The following is a 22,062-nucleotide window of genomic DNA, read 5'->3' as shown; positions in this document are numbered from 1 at the left end:
ATGTGAGACCTACAACCAGCGACGTGTACTAGATTACTACACCCCAGCTCCGTCTGAAGGTCGATCTTAGATTATAATTATTTAATGCATGAATATACTCGTATAGGGAGTTCAGCTATGAATAACGTTATTGATTTAGACCTAATTTAATAATTATTTGCTTACTTGCTTGCTTTGGTGTAAGACCTATTCGTGTGTTAGACCGAAATGACAACCTCTTATGCTGTGATGCCCCATGTGTGACTCTTTTTATAATAATATTAATATTTATAACAATAATAAAGTAAATATTATAAAATATATTTTATATAATGAAAAATTGTTTTTATTTTTTTCTGTACTCAATATTTAATATAAAATCGGAAAGAGTTCTAGGGGCTCAAATAAATATCAGTAACCTTAAATACAAAAACCTTGCATTATTCTATTCTACGTCCTAAGAGACGATTTCTAAATTCTGATAACATTATTTTAAAATACAAATTGCAGAATAAAATTTTATGAAAAAAATATTCAGGTGTCCAATTCGCACTTGGGCACGTTTCAAATAAAATAAGTTTCGAGTTTTTATTGCATAGCTTGCCCTCAAGATACTGGCACTCAAACGTTTTTAGTTGATTCAAAACTTGGATTCAAAATGATCAGGCTTTTTTTATAAGTGGGGACGACATAGCACAAGGAGTCAGGATCGAACCTGCGACTTTTTTATCAGTAAACTGTCCCCAAGCCATTGCACTATTGACATTTTATATAGTTTATATATTTATGATGCATAGAACATATTACGTTCCCATATAAAATTAAAAAGTACCCTAACTAACAAACACATTTATTCAAACCTTTTTTATCATGAAATTTAACTCGTGGTTATTTTGAGTTATGCAAGCAACAGATAAAAAAGGAATTTAAACCTTTGGGGTTAAACGGATGTTAGACAATAAAAGTTTAGTATTCGTTTTCCGGTTAAAAGGGTGCGTGATCCAGTGTAGCAGGAACGACGCACATTACATCCTAGTTTACAAGATTATTTGGTAGTACGTTGATTATTACTTCTTATAGTTTACGAGCAAAAATGACCAGTTATCTCCAGATAGTCTTTACCCTTCTGCCTACCCATATGTAGTCATATGGGTAAAAACTAAAACAGAATTTAAAATATTTTTGAATAGTCGAAGTTATCGCTAGCTTCTAATGGAGCTGTCAAATATAAAATATGAATAGTAATGTGTATTTGATGTTGATTTAACCTCAAAATTATTGTACCTTCATATCATGAAATTCAAATGACTTTAACAATTCACATTACTGTTTTAAAGGTGTCTGTAAAACAAGAATGTAAGCTAATTAAAGAACGAAATTGCCCCACGGAGGCTCTTTTTTACGACCAATCATAAAACGGCCTTTCGGATCTCCGCATAAAGTTACCCCGTCCTATAAACCGAAGTTTCGTTCCATATTTAAAGTTTGTTTACTGAAATCAGATTTGCACTTCGTTTTATTTTTTTATTAAAAATATAATACACTCGAAACGAACGCAAAGTTAAATAAAAAATTTTTTTTTAATATAACGTTAATTACGTTCTACTATTAAAATCTCTATTAATTCAATAATTTGTTGTTTTTTATTTGAAAATAATTCTCTACTATATAATCGTCATGATGTGTCCAAACTTCCATCTTCATTGTGAAACATATTTTGGTTATTTTTAATTAGCAAATTCAGAATATTATTTAGAGATCCTCGTTAAGAACACTTTATCAATTCCCAAAAGTCAAGGCAACTAAACTTCAATTGAGATTGAACTAACTAGTCGTTTCTATCTAAAACCCATTTGTCAAAACTTTAGACCTTCGAATCGACAATTTTGGCAAAAATCCCAAGGTGAATATATCGTAGGAACTGAGGAGTAACAAAAGTGTTTATATAGAGACTTAATATTACATAGATATGCCTGTAAATTTTCCAGTGCTGAGCAAATTCTCTCTCTTATATAATATATAAATAAGGTTTTGTAGCTTATCCCATCACATTGCTCTACAGGTGAATGAATAATCATAATATATATAAATTTAATAATAGCATTGATATATGTTTTTATAATGTTTATAAATTAACAACAAAATATTTTGGCCCCACTACAGATTCAGTTATTTGATGTTGTTAAAATTTTAGATTATACTATAGATCAAAGGTATAATAAGCCTAACATTTCCAGGTGGATAGTAATTCAATATAAATGTATATTATATTTTTTATCGAATGTAATTTAACTTTTGATTGAACCGATTTCCATTAATTTTTTTGTGCGTGAGTGTATCCCTAGATGGCTAGATTCGAACCGGTAGGTGTTGCTGTGATCGGTAAGTAAATATTGTGTTTTCATTTGATGTGTTAGATCTTTGTGTTTTCTACCTTTTTTCAGTAAACTCATATTCCTTTAAAATCAATAGACATAGGAAAACTTACATTTTAGATTGTATAGATTTTGGTCAGTCACATTGATATTTATTAATATTACAGGCACTACAAAAACTCAACGTAATAAGAAAAAATAGTAATCAATTTATAACGAACTCAAACATTTTTATTCGAATTGCTATAAGTAATTAATAAATGGAATTTACTTAATCATAAAAATAACAGTATCGAAGAGATACATTTTGTTTGTTTGTCTTTTATTCATATTCGTAACAATCCAATCGAATACGAAATAACTGGAAGTTTTCTTTAAAATAATGTTCATTACACAACGGGCAAAGTCTACAATGTGTGCCTATAAGCTACATTTTTTTAATACGTAGCTTTAGCCTTGATAAATATCAGTACGGAAAAAACAATCAATTATTACATTATATGAAACGAAACTAAAAATTTCATTCTTTTAAATTAACCTTTTACTTTTTATTATTTAATAGTAAAAATAATGTAGTCATTACACATAATAACTAATCAAGAGGATATATAGTTAAAGGTTATTAATAAATAGAAATAAACTAAAAACTATACCAACACCAACAAAAGTGAATGTATTATCTCAACTTCATAACATTACATAACGACGAACGGACATACACGCCACACAATGCATGGCTGTATAAGATGCAGTTTCCGTACCAGAATAACTGTTCGATTAAAGTAATTCACATAAAATATAACTAATCTCATATTATTATTTATTGTATTTATAAGCAATATTTAATATTACTTATAGCTTGTGTAATGTCAAACAGATTTAAGTACCATTATAAAAAGAGCCAGTTTTTCGTCGAATAAAGGATCCCAAAGGTTGCCTTTCTGCTGTATCTCTATTGAACACTTGAAACGAACTCGGTACAATGAAATAGTGCCGCCACTACCTTTTTTATGTGCCACAGAGATCGGTAAAGTGGATTGAAACGTTTCTCGCAACACATTCGAATAAATTCAAATATATTGTAACTTATTGATGTGTTTTCAAATTGAAGTTGGTTTATCTAAATAAATAATTCGCTTAAGTTCTGTAATGCTAAGATTAATCGCAAAGTGTAATTAGATTTTGAAAAATCTAATTAATTTAATTGATGAAATAAATCTTCTATTTTTTCAATAGGTTCAGTTATCACACGTTAGTATAAATGTAGATTAATTAATGAACAGTTTAAGACATCCGTACTGATCTGAACGTAAACCAACCATGTAAAATAGGTTATAATTATATTATATTAATTACTAAAATCTATGAACATTTTAAGACGAAATATATATCATAAGCATAACCAGTATCGACCTCCTTCATCGTAGGTTTGTACCCATTAGCATAAAGTACGGAAGCAATAAACAAAAGCTTCAAGAAATTCTGCTACGCCGCTACATCGATACGCGCAAATTATGAAACGTAAATTCGGTATATTCACGTTCACCATATAATGTATAGCAACTTTATTTATAATTCGGATATAAAGTTGCTGAATATCTTTCGAGACCACCAAGTTTTCCACTTACGAGGAATGCGTGTTTTGTAACAGAAGTGTAGGTAATGTGATTAGAAGTTCATACTCGGCTGTGTAATGTCTGCTAAGTTGTATTTATGCGTCCCTTGTTATTTGTACTAATTAAGAAATAAACCTTCGGGTAGATATTTTAATTAACTTTATTATTTACAAGCTAAGATGCATCCAAGCAGAATAAAAGGTTATCTATTCGATAACTAATTACTCACTTAAAATGAATTTAAATAAATACTTGCCTCGATATTCAAATTATAGGTACGAATATACATATAAATATAGTTTTGAATTATGAATCTGGTATCAATAAAACGTTAATAACATTTTAAATTCTACCAAGTACTTACAGCAGAATCAACAAAGGATTCTTTTAATAAATTAAACCATTTATCCTGAAAAGACTTCAACTCAATTCAGCAATGAATTTGAGGAAACTTCTCTAAACGTTTAGTCCAATTTTCTGCGCAATAAAGCAGTTTAAAGGAAAGGATCATTGAAACTATAAAGAGCTTAGTTCTCGGTCGGAAAATAAATTTATTTCACATCTAACAACACTACAGAAGAGTTTTCGAAACAAGAATCAATTAGAAATAAAATTTCTTCGAATTATGATTTTAAAAATTGACGGCTTTTTTTTCTTTTTTGACAGTTTTAATTAACGCCATTTCTGTTCAAGTGAATTGGAATGCTTCAAATTCTATAATAAATATTCATAAAATGTCGATTGTTACGCTACCTTGGATTAAAATATTCAGGCCACATTGTAAATAAAGAAAAGTAAATTAGAAAGGCATGGCTAGACGTTTGTGGATTTTTATATCAGATAAAACATCGATCATATTAATGTAAGTCAACGTTCTTTCACAAAAGAAAACATTGCGACATGTTGTAACATTATAACAACATTATAAGCGTATAATTTAAATTAAATATCTAAAACATTTTAACGTAATTATTAAAGAATTAATTTACATTCTAAAAACATTTCGAATACATTACGGGCGATAGACACAGGTAGCATCAAAGAGCTCGCTCGTCATACAAAGTTCACCAGAGCATTCTATTACATCTCTATATGCAAAGTAACCCCTCTATGGAATAAGTAAGATTCTAAATATAATTTTTTTTTAACTTTTTTTAAATTTGGAATATGTCATTTTAATAACAGAAATTTCTGTCGCTATTCCTTTTTTAAACATCTATTCTACTCATGAAATTGTCTAAATTTAATTTAAGACAAAAATTAAAAAGAGTAAAGTAAACATAATTACAATATACAAACTCACTTAAAAAAATCGAATATGATATATGCAAAGTAACCCCTTTATGGAATGAGTAAGATTCCAAATATTATTTTTTTTTTAAACAATTTTTTAAATTTAGTCTTTATCATTTTAATAACAGAAATTTCTGTCGCTTTTCCCTTTTTAATCATACTATTTTACTTATGAAATTGTCGAAATTTAATTTAAGACAAAAATTAGAAAAAGTAAAGTAAACATAATTACAACATACAAACTCGCTCAAAAAAATCGAATATGAATTGTGAAAGTATATTTACTGCAAACATTAGTCGTAATAAACTTCTCAAAGTCAAGTCCAAAATGTTATTTTTTTTTTTTGTATAAATTAATGCAACATCGTTTAAGGTGTACATCCTTGAGCCCGGTTCCATCAATCATGGTTAACAACACAGATCTAAGGAAAACAAGAAAAATAAAAATGTTACATAAATTACCTTTTAAAAAGTCTGTTTATGCATAAAAGGCCTGCTTAATGCAAAAATGTAGATAATAAATGAAGTATAAAAAATTAGATATTCTTTATATTTAACACTCATACAATAGACTTTACATGAAAAACTGAGGTTAATTCTTTAAAAGCGTCGATTTTTATGTTTTGTTCGGATTCAAGTGCTTTAAATTAAGTAGTTCGTATTCTATTCTCTAAGTTATTTTTATGTAGGAATTTTTATAATGTTAATAAAATATAATAAAAAAAATTATGATTAATTCGTTACATCTGTACTTGCATTAAATAATCTTCATTCCTTTATTTCAGTTATAATTCAATAAAACTGATTAAATCATTCTTTTATATAAATTTTATAAAAAATCAGTAGAAAGAAACGTAAAAAAGAATTTGTACACTAATATTATTATTTTTTACGTTTCTACAAATGTTTAAAAATTTTTAAGAAATATAAATCTGTGAAATTTAAAAGCAATTGTATTAAAAACTTAGCGGAATTAAAATTTTCGCATTACAAAAGACCGTAAAAAATATCCATTTTTAGGAAGAGAATTTAATTTCATTTGAACCATGCATATTTAAACGGAAAGGTCGTACTTTCTGGAACAACTTTAGTTTTCTTTTGGCTTCGAAAACTTGAGATCGGGATTATTAAGTTGAGAATTTTTATAAAAGAGAATTCAAAAAACACTTCTATGAACTACTGAGATAAGTTATTCTCTTTTAAAAGGAGTTAAAATCCTCTACTGTATACAGGAATTTAGTAATAATAAATGGGGTGTATTACACGAGAGGGCTCAGTAGCTAATATTAATTTCGACTGAAGATTGCGGGTTGAAGTGTGGGCACTCACTTCTGAGTTAACATGTGCTTAAATTGCGTTTATAATTAATACACTGCTCGGCGATCGAGGTTAACAAGAAGAGGATCTGCATGAATAGAATGACATTCCACCGAATATTTATTTACCAAACTGCAATGGTACTACTGCAACATATATGAATATGAGACAACATCACATTCATTACTCGTATCCCAATGTAAGTAGCTAAAGCACTTGTGTTATGGAAAATCAGAAGTAACGACGGTACCACATACACCCAGACCCAAGACAACATAGAAAACTAATGGTAATCTACATTGACTCGGCCGGGAATCGAACCCGGGACCTCAGAGTGGCGTACCCATGAAAACCGGTGTACACACCACTCGACCATGGAGGTCGTCATCAACAACATATGTAACTCTAGAGAATTTTTCTTGTCTCTTAAGTTATGTAACTCTAGAGAATATTTCGTCTTACCTTAAAATAGGCTATAGGTATAGATAAATAGACAGGCTGATTGGCAAATCGGCCCCCTGGTGGTCAGTAGTCACCATGAAGTGCCATTGAAACTTTAAGAAATTTCCAACATCCTTTACATCGCTCGACACCAGCGTTGGGAATTGGGTCCTTCGTCCTTATAGTAATTCTGGCTAAACTCAAATTTTAAACAGAAAATCAACAATACTAAGTTTTTTTGTTTTGTGGTGAAGTATGTGATTATCATAGGACCTTCAGATTGAGATATTTTTCTTTCAAGATCTGTTCGTATCGTTTTCTTGTAAAGGCAGCTACGAAATTGGCAACGTTTCCGTAACCGAATCTCGAAACATACGTTAAGCATCTTGCTTCTGAACTATTGGCATTTTTATTGCTTAAAGAAAATCATGTGAAGGCAGCCTTGTCTCTTGTAAAAACACTAAACGAAAAATAAATATTTTATGTATTTTGTTACTTAATTACTTGAAATACATTTTTTTTAAATAGTTTTAGTAACGGTGTGAATAGAACCATTAATGAAAATATCGAATTTTGCAATCGTGCTAACTGTTATTGTTAACATTTTAATTCGTGTAACTTAATAATTGGACGCACTGGCTGTTAAAATTTTATATTTATTGTATTTCATTTATGCGGATAGCTGTGTGTTGTCTGTGCTAATTAATTATTATTTCCGTCTGTTTGTATAAGGTTCAGAGTTTTGAACAGTCGTGACTAAATTGTTTACATTTTCTGTAAATTGCAACGAAAATATATTCTCATTGAACAATTATGATTTTAACTTTATTGTATGTGTTGTGAAGAACTAAGTGAGTCCCAATTAACGTTTCGCGGATTATTTTATCATTATATGACTGACTCTAGTACTTACTGGTATTATAAAGGCAAAAGTTTGTATGTAAGTTTATACATACAAAGCGTTTGCTTTTACCCAAAAATTATGGAATGGATTTCAATGAAACTATACAATTATACAGCTTATAAACATTTATAAAGATATTGCGTTAATAATAACTGACAACCAATCCCTAAAACGCAAACGAAGCCGTTGGAAACTAGTCAGTTTTCAATCCGATTAACAAGTACGGTAACGTTAATCAGTGTTATTATACAATCAGTAATTAATAAATAAGTAATAATGAACTATTTACTATTTTAATAATAACAACATATTTAAAACAATACAAAATAAACGTAATTATAACTTAATGCTTTAATAAAACAAGACGAATCGAGATGAGTTGAAAATTTTATTAATGTAATCATAAACATAATAAAAATATTTTTGAAAGGACAAGCAATCACTATAGTAACGGTTCAGTGGTGATATTCTTAACGAATTCACCTTCTAACCTTTGACTGTTCTGTTGGTCTGGTCGATCGTAGTCTGCAGGACTATTCTTTACCAAGAAACTCGAATATTACCTCAGAAAACTTGACTGAAACTTTAAAATGTTATATGCGACATTGGCTGTCACAATCATAAAATTTATAGGATACACGTATCAATATGGCGCAACATTGTAAGTCGATTGTCGATGTCACGAGTGATTCAAGAAGTGTATTCTTAAAGAATCTCAGTGCTGAAATGAGTTTCAAGTTCGTTTTCACAGAATAGGTCGACTTATACGAAAATATTGTTTGAACAGACTCGACCTCATTGTAAGTAGTTATATTTTTTGAATAGACGTAGTTCATCATTAAAAGTTGTGACGGAACAACCTCAAGACCGGAAAAGTTAATCTAGGTCTTTACAATACGCTGTGTTATACATTATGTCATATATACACAAGGTTTTTTTTTAATATACGAGTATATTTTGAGTAGTTCCAAGTTTTAATACATTGGGTAAACTTGAAAAAATATTGCAATTATAGCGTGAAACCTTTCTATTTTCCCAGAAATGTACATGATTTGTATATGTCAAAATAATGACACTTTAATAATAAAAAGTTGCAATGACACCTCTAAAATAATTATCATATCTGCATTAAAAAAACCCCTCTAACCTCACTTATTTCATAGTACGAATGCGTTGATACGTATGTAGGGACAATGCCTCTTATACATAACCCAACGGTCCCAAGGTCACACGGATAATATTATTTTTCCGGGTTTTATCCCGTGATACTTGTATCCAAGTATCTGTACGACGCGACGCTACTATATTAATGCTAACTTTATTTTTTATTCCAAATTCAAATATCAAAATATAAAAATAAAATACGGGGTTGCAATATTTAAATTATAAACAAAGATTACGAACTTAAATACAGGTAAGCGCAACAAATTTGTTTTAATATTATTGAATTCGTGCTCAGCCGCATAAAATGTAAATAAAAAAAAAAACAATCAAAATATAATGATGTTCTGCATTACACTCCTCAAGAGGAGAGGTCAAGGAAATTCTGAAGCTGTTGTTGTAATATATTTAAAACTACTTTACTGAAAAGCTGTGTTGAGGGCATTTTTTAGAATTATTTTAATATGCTTTTTTAAAGTTACGATCAATACTGAATGAGAAATGAATAAAACTTAATTTTCTTTCTTGAAATAGTCAACAGTTTCATATAGAGATTTACAGATTAAGAACCTACCATTAAATGTTTTTTATTTATTCATTTATTTATATTACAGATTATTTCCAGCGTCACAAACCTATAAAGTTTCTGCTTCTGTTATAATTGCTAATATCGCGAGCGATTGACATTGACAGGTCATAGACAACTTATATCTAAACATAAAATCGGTGCAGCTATTCCAGAGATAAGCCGAAACAAACAAACATACAAAAATTGTAATAAGAAATATACTTTGGTGTCCATACCATGTAAACATTCATATGTGTTTATTTAAAAGTGATTATGTTAATATTACAAAAAGATACTCATATTTCATTATTTGAGAAGAAAGAATATAGATAATAATCAATTGAAAAATAATAAATAAGAAATTAAATAATTTAAACACTTTTGTTATTTCGTAATTGGTGTCGTATATCAATGAGTCATTAAAATGAAATACGAAGAATTTACAAAGAGAATTGTGAACGAGATCGGGAACGCCAGTTGATATTCATATTCAGTCAAATATAATTAACAAGGGTAATTATTAAATTCATATTTGGAAGTTGGGTAATGAATCCGAATTTTTCGATTTCTTGTCGGTTCTTCTGTATAATCTACAATCCGAACGAGAGGTAGCTTAATTTAATAAAGTAGTTTAATTAATATTGTGAAAGATAAGAGACGCTCTTGTAAGAGCGTTCTTGAATGAAGTTTACTTTGATTGATTAATTTGCCAATATACAGGATTTGTGATCCACTGAATTGGAATCAATTTTTTTAGACAGACGTACATACTACATACGCGTGATCACGTACATACGTACTAATGTATACTTTCCCCTCTAATAATGAATCTCATTTAACTTTCTTATAAAACATACAGAATTATCAAACAAATTTTTATACTAAATATTAGGGACTAGGTAAATAGATAGTACCCACCATTATAAAAAGTTAAGCTATTTTTTTTATTATTGCATTATTTATTTATTTGCAATCGTTATAGTAGACGTCGGGTTTACGTAAGTCGTAGTCAGCGTATATGCTACTTGACAGTACCTACTAATGAAGTATGAAAAACATGCATTGAATTATTGAATAAAGTTTTAAAATTGCCTGTAAATTTCCAACTGCTGGGTTTATGGCATCCTCTCTCATTAAGGAGAGGGTTTGAAACATATTCCACCACGCTGTTCCAATGCGGGTTGGTGGAATGCACATGTGGCACAATTTCTATGAAATTAGACACATGCAGGTTTCCTCACGATGTTTTCCTTCACCACCGAGCACGAGATGAATTATAAACACAAATTAAGCACATATATATAGGGGTGCTAGCCTGGGTTTGAACCCGAAATCATCGCTTAAGATGCACGTGTTCTAACCACTAGGCCATCTCTCTCTCTACTGGGCCATCTCTCTCTTTCTGAATGAATGAATTATTGAATGTCGACACAAATACAATATTAATCCTTTAAATGAATAGCTTTATATTATATTAGATTATACCTTTTCCTCTCTATTAGGCTGTTTATAAGCACTTAAATCATTATGTTCCGTTGACAAACTATTTAAGGTTATTAAAAGAATCATCAACAAGGTAAAAGTACGAAATTTTGATTCTGCAGAGAAAAACTTTACTTTTAACTTCAAACAATTTATATTGAATGCGTTTTGTAATTATATATTTATTTTTCGCTATGCCCATCTATTGATATTTCATGAGTATGAGCTAAAGTTTATTAGTAAAAACCATGAAATTAAGATTAAATAAAGGGAAAATAAAATATCTCCTTATAAAATTTAGAACGGTTTAGGTACAGGTTTTGATTTATTTTGCTATTTTAACAAATAAAATACTTACGAAAAATATAAATTAAAATCTAACAAATTTAAGACTAAAATCTGTATTCTGTGAGACGTAATTAGTGAAACACGCTTCGAAACAGAAATAATAGAAAACCTTTACAAAATGCTAGACCATTCAATTTGAAATGTCGGAAATTGCTTTTCCGTAAATAAAGTTATAAATACAGTTATTGATCTCTTAATTTACTTAACCTGATTGTAATTAGTTTTTCTGTGTGTCCCATTCTTTATTCTCGTAAAACATAATGTTCAAGAACTGCCCAATAAACACTTTATAATGAATATAGAAATGGTAAACTTCTCTCATAATATAAAATACTAGCGGCCTGTCCCAGATTCGCATGGATAAAATAATGATATTAAATATACTATAAAAGATGTTACAGCATTATATTATAAACTTCTAAATTATTATTATATCTTTACTATATTGTCCATGTATTGTATACAAAAACGTGCCTCTCGAATCTATCTATAAAAAAACTATAAAATAAAAACCGCATCGAAATCCGTTGTATAATTTTAAAGGTCTAAGCGAACATAGGGACATACAGCGGAAAGCGACTTTGTTTTATACTATCTAATGTTGGCGAAAATCTCACTCTAATAAAATCTGTGGTAAATTAGACACGGTTGGAAGGGCGTCAGGCTTAGAAATCGTGAAAGTCTTATTAATTATCTTATATTGTTCCGAGTCGTTATCCAAACCTTATGGTCCACAATGTATCACTTAGCAGAAGGTTATATCAATAATAATATACTCATTTAAATCGATAGGAAACGTATAGCACGAATTGCAAACAAGGTTACAGTATATCATTGGTAATTAACAAAATATAAATACATAGACAAATACTTTTCACACGGATACAGCAGAATGTATCTTTGTGAAATAACTCAAAAATAGTCTATCATTCTGTTAGATATTACTTCTCTTGTCTAATTTTCTAAAAAGCAATATATTTTCCAAACAATATTTTGTCATTTTCAGCAAATTAAGTAGACAATATTTCATATTTTCCGACTTCCCCAAGCATAGGGCACTTTTTAGGCAGACTCTTAATATTTTTACTTTCTACAGAACTTAAAGCCCCTAGTATTTTATAAGGCCAAGTACTCTATAATCATTCGTTGATTAGACTACTCACGCTGTTGTATCGAATAACAGCTCCCACTATTAAGTGCTGATTTAACAAGAGATAGAAACACAGCTTGTTTTCATGCAAATAGGATTTTAATGGTATCTATGAACAAGATAGTTGCGAACTTGCGACACGATTGCATGCTCTACGAGGTCATTTCCGCTAACCTACCACCGGCCCTGTTTAAATATGTAAATGTAATACTTAATTGATTCCTAAACGACTAGGAAATTGTTTAAAGCAATTCGCATTCGCAGTGCCAGCCCGTGCCAGGTAATGACTGGCACGATTTATTATATTAATAATTATTATTATTTGAATATGTGTGTAGTTTTGTGAACAAATCTTAACTGTTAATCTGCATACAGTTTCAACTGCATGATTTATTGATTTAACATACGAGAAAAATAGACAGTCAATTTACGATTTTTTTATAAGCTAACCAAGTTTTATGTACTCTCGTGTAGTACGTTTTGTTTTAGCTTTTACGTATTTAGCTTCATCTATTAATAAAAGGTTTAATTTGGCAACAGAATTTTAATGTAATTCTTAAAACTAATCTTTCTAACGAATTGAACTATAAAATAGTAAATTATTCTTTGCTTTTCTTTTCGTTGTAAAAATAATACATTGTTTCCTATAAATTGACATAATTAGTTATTTAGTTGTGCTTTTTGTTATTATTTCTCTGTTTTTAGTATAAAGGAATCTACCTATATATATCATAATATGGTTCCCAATTATACGAGTAAAGTAAAAGGCGCTGTATTTAATATATAACTAATATTTAGAGTACATATAATATATTCATTAACTCCAATAATGCATAATAAACTTATGTTTCTAAAACAATATCGTAAATATTGATTATGCATTGAATAACTAGAAAATTAATTAAGGAGAATAATTCGAATATGATATAGATGATAAATTTATAGCGAAATATATCCCTGTAATAATAAAACGTAATAAAATATGGCGCCAGTAGCACAAAGGTTTTCGAGGGCACCCAGCAATGTGAAGGTTAGTTTCGATCCTTGCGGTAATACCGTTCCCACGCTAAGCAAGCTCTACGTTTAATTTACCTTTTAAATTAAGCAATTATAAATATAAATAATTTATTTTGTTGATTAAAGAAATAGTATTGTTGAGCAAAATTACTGGTTATAAAACTAATAATTTTGAATGTCATACACATATAATTATAGATTTGTAGATAGCTTATTCAACGGACATGATACCATAGATGATACCATCATTTATATTGATAATACCTCAGATTATATTAAATTATACAATGTTATTAATTGTCTCTATAAATAACATACTTTTTGGTTTTCATCGCACTTATTACTAGCGCCATGATTTTGAGTCCACTTCTTCAATTAAATTCAATATTCTGTGATCGTTGTAATTATTATTAATAATAGTCTTCGATGTTTATCGAAGCTTATCAACTTTAGTGATGTTTATCACTAAAATTGTAACAATATTAAAAAAAAAAGTTAAAGTTACTGTATATAAGAGGTGCGATATGTTCAGCTCATTTTCCTCTGAAATAAAAAAAATCAAGTACGGCCAAACCTGCCTATAGCGATATATATAAAGCTTAAGAGTTTGTTTAAAGACGCTTCTCAAAGAATCTACCGGTAGGATTTGAAAAAACTTTTTCCGTAAGATAAGTAGAAAGGCTTAGACTATATAACATGCCGCTACGACCCAAAGGGAAGGATCAGTAACTTTTAAAGCAGGTGTAACCGCCTCAAGTAACATACATATAATATACATTAGAAAGTTTAAAGGGTTCTCATTTCTCCATTCTTAAAGAGAGCAGGGCGAGAGAAAGTTTACGCTTAAGATATTTTACTTTGCAGTTTTAAACAGTGATATCGAAAACTTATTTAATGTCTGTCACTGAGAAGGTATATAGAAAGCATAACTATTTAATTGAAAACATTATTCACGGTCACATAAATGAGTATTACTAAAACGCAACACACATCAATCTGCGTGTTGACAGGTTATAATTTAGCGCTCGACCTACGGACTGGAAGTATAATTAGGGCCACGAATATAATAATTTGTTCTTATAACTTCGCATTCCAACTTAGCTATTGACTTAGGGAAATGATTGTGTGCTATTACACTATACGCCCCTATTTTCAGAAATCAGATATGTGAAATATTTTTATGTGTGTAGGTTGGTATAAGTTAGTTTTGTTATGTAATTCAATCTGATATGCGACAAAGAGAACACATCGTATACAAAGTTAAGGTATACTTGGTACTTATCAAAAATAGGATTGTAGTTTACGTCTTCTGACGGCATAGTGTGGGCGTGCGTGGGTATCGTGTGAAATGTTACAATGTTTCGAAAAAATAATAGTATTTCCAAACAGTAAAAAAGGCATATTATTCGATACAAGATTTTGTAGACAATAAAATAGCTTGGAATTAATACCCGTTGACTTCCAGGCAGGATACATTACATACATGTATAATTGTATTTAACTAATATGATTGTATTTTTGAAATGTTGAGTAATTACTGAGTTTCTTGCCGGTTCTTCTCGATAGAATCTACTTCCCGAACCGGCGGTAGCTTCACTTAATTGTTAAATGATGATTCAAAACGCCCACTCGAATAAAGTTTATTTTGATTTTTAGTAAGAATAAAAAGTCACAGTTACTAAGCACTGACACTTGTGACATTAGGCAGTTCCTGGGCTTGACTGGTTAATAGTTACCTGACCAATATTCAATAAGGAACTGAACGAAGCACGATGACCACTCGTAACCCAAGCTGTACCAAGCACTGCGTGGTACTTGTGTTTCGCTTTTGAACAATAAAATATTAGGACGCCTTAAAATATCCGTATTAACGATTATAAATTGACTTTATATAAATAAAGAAGTTGATGGAAAAATAAGTTCATCAATATAAAAAAGTTTATTGACACGAAAAATATATAACAAATAGCGGAAGAAGTAATTATAAGAATCTGCCTCGATGTGGCCTAAACCTATTTTTTTTGCCTAAACCAAATTTTAAATTTGATAACGTCGGTCGTAGCTTGATTCTTCTTCTTAAAAAATTATTTAGTTTTAAATTACCGATTTACTGATCTACTATCAGTACTCGACCTCTACAATATTCGCGAGAAGTGAGCTCCTTCCTGTTTTGGTAACATCTTGTCCCTAGGGGTGAAAATATTGATGTAACCTTTAATATCTTTATTTTTTTATCGTTATAAAAACGCATTACGCGTTTCCTCCCACGAGGAAGTATATGCGAGACTCACCGGTGCTCAAAATGCTGAGTGCGCCTCAGTACACCGAAATACACATTAAAAAAAGAGCGTTACAATCTCCATGTCTTCGGCGGGCGTCACGGGACCGCTTTCGCATGCTACCGTGACGGTCTTTAATATCCTAGACTAAGCAGTAAATAATAGAAACATAATATATCTGTTTTAAAATTTTAATAAAGATAATCATTTCCTCACTCTTATATAAAAGTTTATGATCAAACATAACCCCGTTGAAGTTTTATTATAAGCTAAAAATTTAAGTCTTAAAACAGACTGCACATAAAAGAAAATTCTTTTCTTCGCTTATTTTTTATCATAACATTTTTTACTATAATGACTTTTGTGTGTAAACTTTACGGTGAGTACGTGCTTTTATTTCAACTGTAAAATTTCGATTAAGCATACAAATATAGTGAAGTATCTAAATATAGATAAATTTATGATGATTTATTCCTGTCCGAAGTCGGTCATTGCGACTATTCCCAAAAGGAGTCCAGCAAACTGCGCTGGAGATATCACGGTGTACAAATGTATACAGAATCACAGATACACTGAGCTTCCTCACTATCATAATCTGACGTTAGGCAATCCGATACAACCGGAACTCAAGCGCAGGAATAACGACTTTACATTTACGAGGAATGTAAGTACTGCCAACTTTCCAACGCTAGAAACTTCTTGACAGAAAAACCGGATGACTTCGCTTGCCACGAACCTGTGTTTAAGCCCAAGTTATGTTATGTTAGGTAAACTAACATCTTAATCCAATTTATAACAATCTGTATAATTGAAAATATTTCAATAAATTATTAGGATTTGGCTTTGTACAGCGCAAACACCAATTCGCAAGTTTATTTTTACTTACTGTATTTCTATTGGTAATTACTTAAAATATTGTCAAAACTATATTCTAATTGATAAAATATCTTAAGCGTCTTGATATTTTTTAGGATTCTTAAGATATGAATGTAACAAATAAAGTCTCTACGAAACAAAGTATGACATGTTACGTGAAAATAACGAAAGTCTATTTAGCGTTTTTCAATTAACACTCCGTATATGATAATTGAATTGTATTCACGATAGATCATTAAGTAGTGAATGAAAAACAAAAACGCGCTAAAGAGGCGTAAACGTTCAGTCGGTGTAATTAATTGAATAAAGGGGTGGATGGTAGCGTGTTCGCATGATTAATTCAGGTGACCTCTAATTCAAGGCTGCTCGAGTGGAACTGCCGGTGGACATGTTGACATTTATTTATAATGCAGTTAGATATATTTCAATTCCAAAATGCTTTCATATTTGAGACAGAGTTTAAGGGATTTTACTTCGTGAGCTAACAAATGGTAAAGGAGGATAGAAAAATACTTGATTTAACAACATTTGTGTTCCCTTTGCTAACTATATAACTTTTTGTATTCCTTTTTACTATTTAATTATTTTCACCTGAGTAAGTTTCATATATTGTTTTACGGTCAAATTCTATATTTAAATTTGATTGAGCCAGGTTTAATAATTTCAAGTGCGTAAGTTAGTTTCACCAATATATCAGGTATGTTTATACCTCAGCATATGTACTTTGTATTGTGTTCCGGTTTGGTAGGCACTGAGACAGTGTATCCCAAGCACAAAGGATCTTCATCTTAAATTCATTGGTTGATAGTGCATTGTCAGGGTAAGGAGCTTGCTTGTATTTCTTGTAACGCCAGTGTCTATGAGCGCAGGTAATTGCAATCAAATGACCTAGTTGCACTTCTGTCTTTCTAATATGGTTTAAATGTCTATATATATTGTACTAAAAACCCGTCCCGACTTCATACGATTACAATATTGATATTAAATATGCTACAGAATTTGTTTATTTACGACATCACATTAGAACCTTGTGCAATTACAACAGTTTCTTTACTATATTGACCATGTATTATATACAAAAACCTTCCTCTCAAATCACTCTATATATTTAATAAACCCGCATCAAAATCCATTGCGTAATTTTAAAGATATAAGCATACATAGGTGCATACAGTGGTAAGCGACTTTGTTTAATACTATGTAATGATAATGGTATCGTAAGTATGATTTGTTAATGTCTGCGTTGATATCGACAAGGATATATTTAATTCTCAAAAATAAATATCTGAGGAAGACGTCACATTCACGTTAAAGCTGAGATGTGTTTTTGAATGACAAAGTTGTTAACGCTCGTTGAATTTCAAATTCTGCGATTCGAAAGAGAAACTTTCGTATTGCGGTTTCTGGATGATGATAGTTTTTATTTTTAGAACTTTATTGGTAACATGCATCATTCTCAGAATACACCGTTCCATTCTAGGAATACAGTTTTAATTTTTACTGAAACAAGACATTCTATTATTAAATGCCGCACATTTTTATATATGCTAAGTAATAATGTTATCATAGACAACACATCATTTTGCACACTATTATGATATTTAGGATTTATAATTTTCATTATATATATTATTATTTCTGTCTTAATTGAAATTGTATTCGTTTGAATTTTCACCCGAAAACTATATTGACTTTTTATTAAATATAATCTTATTTTGTATTCGCTTATTTTTTTTATGTTTAGGTTTTGAATTTGATATTACATAAAAACAAATAATTTGTTTATATAATATGTTTAACAAAAAAAAATATATCAATGATTGATCTTTTCTAAAAATAATAACCAAGATAAGATTTATTTTCTACATTCCAATTTTAAATATCTAGTTATTTTAATGTTGCATTATATACAAATGTAATTAGATTAATATTTTTGTATTAACGATGTTCAAGTAAAAATCTTTTTAAGTTTTTTTAAATCGGATAACATTCAATAAAATAATTAATAAAAATAATAATCATATTATAATCAGTAAATGTGAAATAAGATTTCTATAATATTTGACTTCTAATATCTATTACGGTATATAATTTCAGTCAGATCTATGCGAGAATCCTGTAAATTCCCACTGCTGGGCTAAAGGCCTCCTCTCCTTTTGAGAAGAAAGTTTTGGAACATATTTCACCACGCTGTTCTAATGCGGGTTGGTAGAATACACATGTGGCAGAATTTCTATGGAATTTGTCACATGCATGCAGGTTTCCTCACGATGTTTTCCTTCACCGCCGAACACGAGATGATTTATAAAGACAAATTAAGCACATGAATGAGCGGTGCTTGCCTGGGTTTGAACCCGCAATCATCAGTTAAGATGCATGCGTTCTAACCACTGGGCCATCTCGACTCAGACAAACCGGAACACATCACGAGTACTTGTGTGCAGAACATGAGTTAGGGGGTTACTTACCCAGGTGGGCTATCACAAAACCAAATAAATGTTAATTTGTTCCCGCATAACTTCTAAACTAATTAGCATAATTCGACAAGTAAGATATAAATAAACATATTGAATATTAAATATTCTTATACTATGTAAAATCATGAGGATCGGAATTGCGATTCAACGGGGAAATGCTGCTAGCATTCTTGCCACCATTCCATGCGGTCAAGATTTATATAGTAACTAATTTTATTTCATATTTGTATATATTTAAACATTTAATGTTATTACTACTTAGGTTAATGATAAATGTATTTTTATGTGTAAAATCATATACATTTCAGCATGGTGTCTATCAGAGACAAAATATCCCATAATTAAAAGCTTATATCAACGTGTCAAATGATCGAACTCAATTAAACATATTAATAGAAATCCATTACACGCTCTTGTTTGCAGCTTTGCTTCAAATACTCGATAATTAGGTATATAAAACTTATAAAACACATTACATTTTGTAATACCTATGAATATCCCACAGCTGGGCAAAGTCATATAAAGTCATTTTATCTCATGTAGAAGGATTGGAGCTTATTCCACCACTTCGGATTCTTCCACTTCCACCAATGCGGATTGGTTTCCCACAATCAACCCGTTATTCATATTATTTAAACCGAATATCAATATCAAATATCTAACCAAAAATTACCTACTGAACAATATATATCAATGATTTGTAATAATAGGCTTAGGTGTATTATTATTGATAATAACACGCTAGAACTGAACTAAAATGAAAACATTAGTAAATATATTTTTAATATATATATTATTCTCGCCTAAATATGTTACAATTAATAATTTAGAACACAGCGATGTAAAGAATAAAATCACAAATAGTATTTACAAATACTTAATTTAATGTACATATTATAAAGAAAAGTAATCGCACGTTAAAAAATTTTGTTTAAAAAGTGAATATTATCTCAAGCAATAAATAAACTTTATGTGTTTGATAAGATACCAACTACTTGACAGTTAACTTCCTCCTGTAACGTAGACGTGAATAACGTGCAGAATTATGACACTAATTGCTACGAGCGTCTACTGCGGCTACGGCGTAGACCTCCGTAGAGGGCACTGGACTATGTACACTTTATTTGCATGTTTTCAATAAACAATGGAGCTTTAAAGTTATAATCAAATAAGTTTTTTATAAATATATAACTCAACTTTCTCCTATAACAATTAAAAACGGCGACCTTGACGTTGTTTCGAGTTCACTTGAACTTATGTGAACCCATTTAGTACAAACAAGAAAAAAAACTACACGATACAATCTCTTATCATGCTTTCTCACAAAGTGTTTACTACATGCTACGTCTTGACATCCTGTGCGCTACTTTCAAGGTCCCCGAGTGGCCTTCAATAATTTCATAACTTGTATTTATATTTACTTAAAACATAGTTTAAACGAAAAATAGCTTACCGTGAACACAGCCGCCAGATGTATAGAATTCAGTGAGCACAAATTCACATGACACAACAATCTCTTTTATTTCTCATTCACGCGCGTCGCATATTTTGAAGTATTTAATTAATATTATAAATCATAATACGTTTTATTCAATGAATATTTTTTTTCACATATGCGACGTATGTTTTTTTTATCACGTATCGTTTTGTGATAATATTGAGGTTGTGTTCGGCGGCAGCTGTCACGGGTGCGTAGGGTCGCGCGACGCGGTCCGAGTAACGAGGGTGACTGAGGCGGCGCGCGCCGGGCGGTCGATATACGCGGCAGAAGCAGAATAAACACGCCGTACTAGGATAGGAGTACCCCCAATGTTGCCAGCCTCACGACGCTCCCGGTATTACCATTTCCGAAAACAAGGTTTGCCTTCCTATGCTGTCATTGGAAGGAATGTACTACATCGTATAACTAGTAGCAGGAAGCTGTTACACGTATTTAACTCATTGTGTAATCGCTTATGATTTAATGTATGTACTTAGATACATAAAGATCAATTTCGAGTTCCTTAAAGCGTTTACTGTATTATTATAATAAGCCACCATATACTGTACAAGTACATATCAAAAACTTTCAGTGTTTTTAAACTTTACCCTTGATGACAATATTATATATTGAGGCATATTATTTTAATGATATTTCATTTTAATATGTTTTAATAAATTTATTTATTTTTTAACATAGTCACTAATCTAATCATTCACGATCGTTTCTTGAGGTGAGTCTCGAGTTGGTTATTACAGAATAACTCTACAGATCTAGATAAAATGCCGAAGCTTTTATGTGGTATGGGGACGTGAATGTATAATTCACATGTAACCGTCAGTTATCTTTACGTCTGATACGCTCGATTTCCATAATAATCCCATCTGTAGTCGGATAGGATTGCTTGCAGTTTTGTCTATAGACCATAATAATATATCATTATATTAAACGTCATCATTGTGACCCGTGAAAGGACATGTCTTGATACGAAAAAAACAAAATCGAACTAAATAAAGCATATTACTCGTTTCCACGGTTATAACACTCGAACCAAAATTTACTAACAACTTCAATAATCGAGTGCGACATTGAACTCTAGGGGTTTTTTTAAAAAAAATAATATAAAAGAGCATAATTAAATGTTCTCGAGAGACTGGGTACGGGGGAAAGTTTTCTCATTAGCTCGAATAATCGAAATTATTCTGGATAAAGTTTTGACTGTTATCTTAAAGTGCTCCCGGGACAACATCACAACGTGTCGCTGCCGAACTAGACACTAAAATGGCCTAGATTACAACT

At 30.5% G+C, this 22,062-nt stretch overlaps 1 protein-coding gene across 1 annotated transcript in view; it reads right to left on the bottom strand.

Annotated features, from left to right (window-relative positions):
• The window catches only part of LOC124533905 (heparan sulfate glucosamine 3-O-sulfotransferase 1), a 54,000-nt gene extending 32,981 nt beyond the window's left edge, over positions 1 to 21,019 (bottom strand). Inside the window, exon 1 of the mRNA XM_047109481.1 lies at positions 20,737 to 21,019. The gene's annotated coding sequence lies outside the window, so the exon portion shown is untranslated. The remainder of the gene's footprint in view (positions 1 to 20,736) is intronic.
• Between the last annotated feature and the right edge of the window lie 1,043 nt (positions 21,020 to 22,062).

The sequence above is a fragment of the Vanessa cardui genome, chromosome 11 (genome assembly GCF_905220365.1).
Source record: "Vanessa cardui chromosome 11, ilVanCard2.1, whole genome shotgun sequence".
Classification (NCBI taxonomy): Eukaryota; Metazoa; Arthropoda; class Insecta; order Lepidoptera; family Nymphalidae; genus Vanessa; species Vanessa cardui.
The sequence above is the reverse complement of the archived record's forward strand: the minus strand, read 5'-3'. Positions and strand labels throughout refer to the sequence as shown.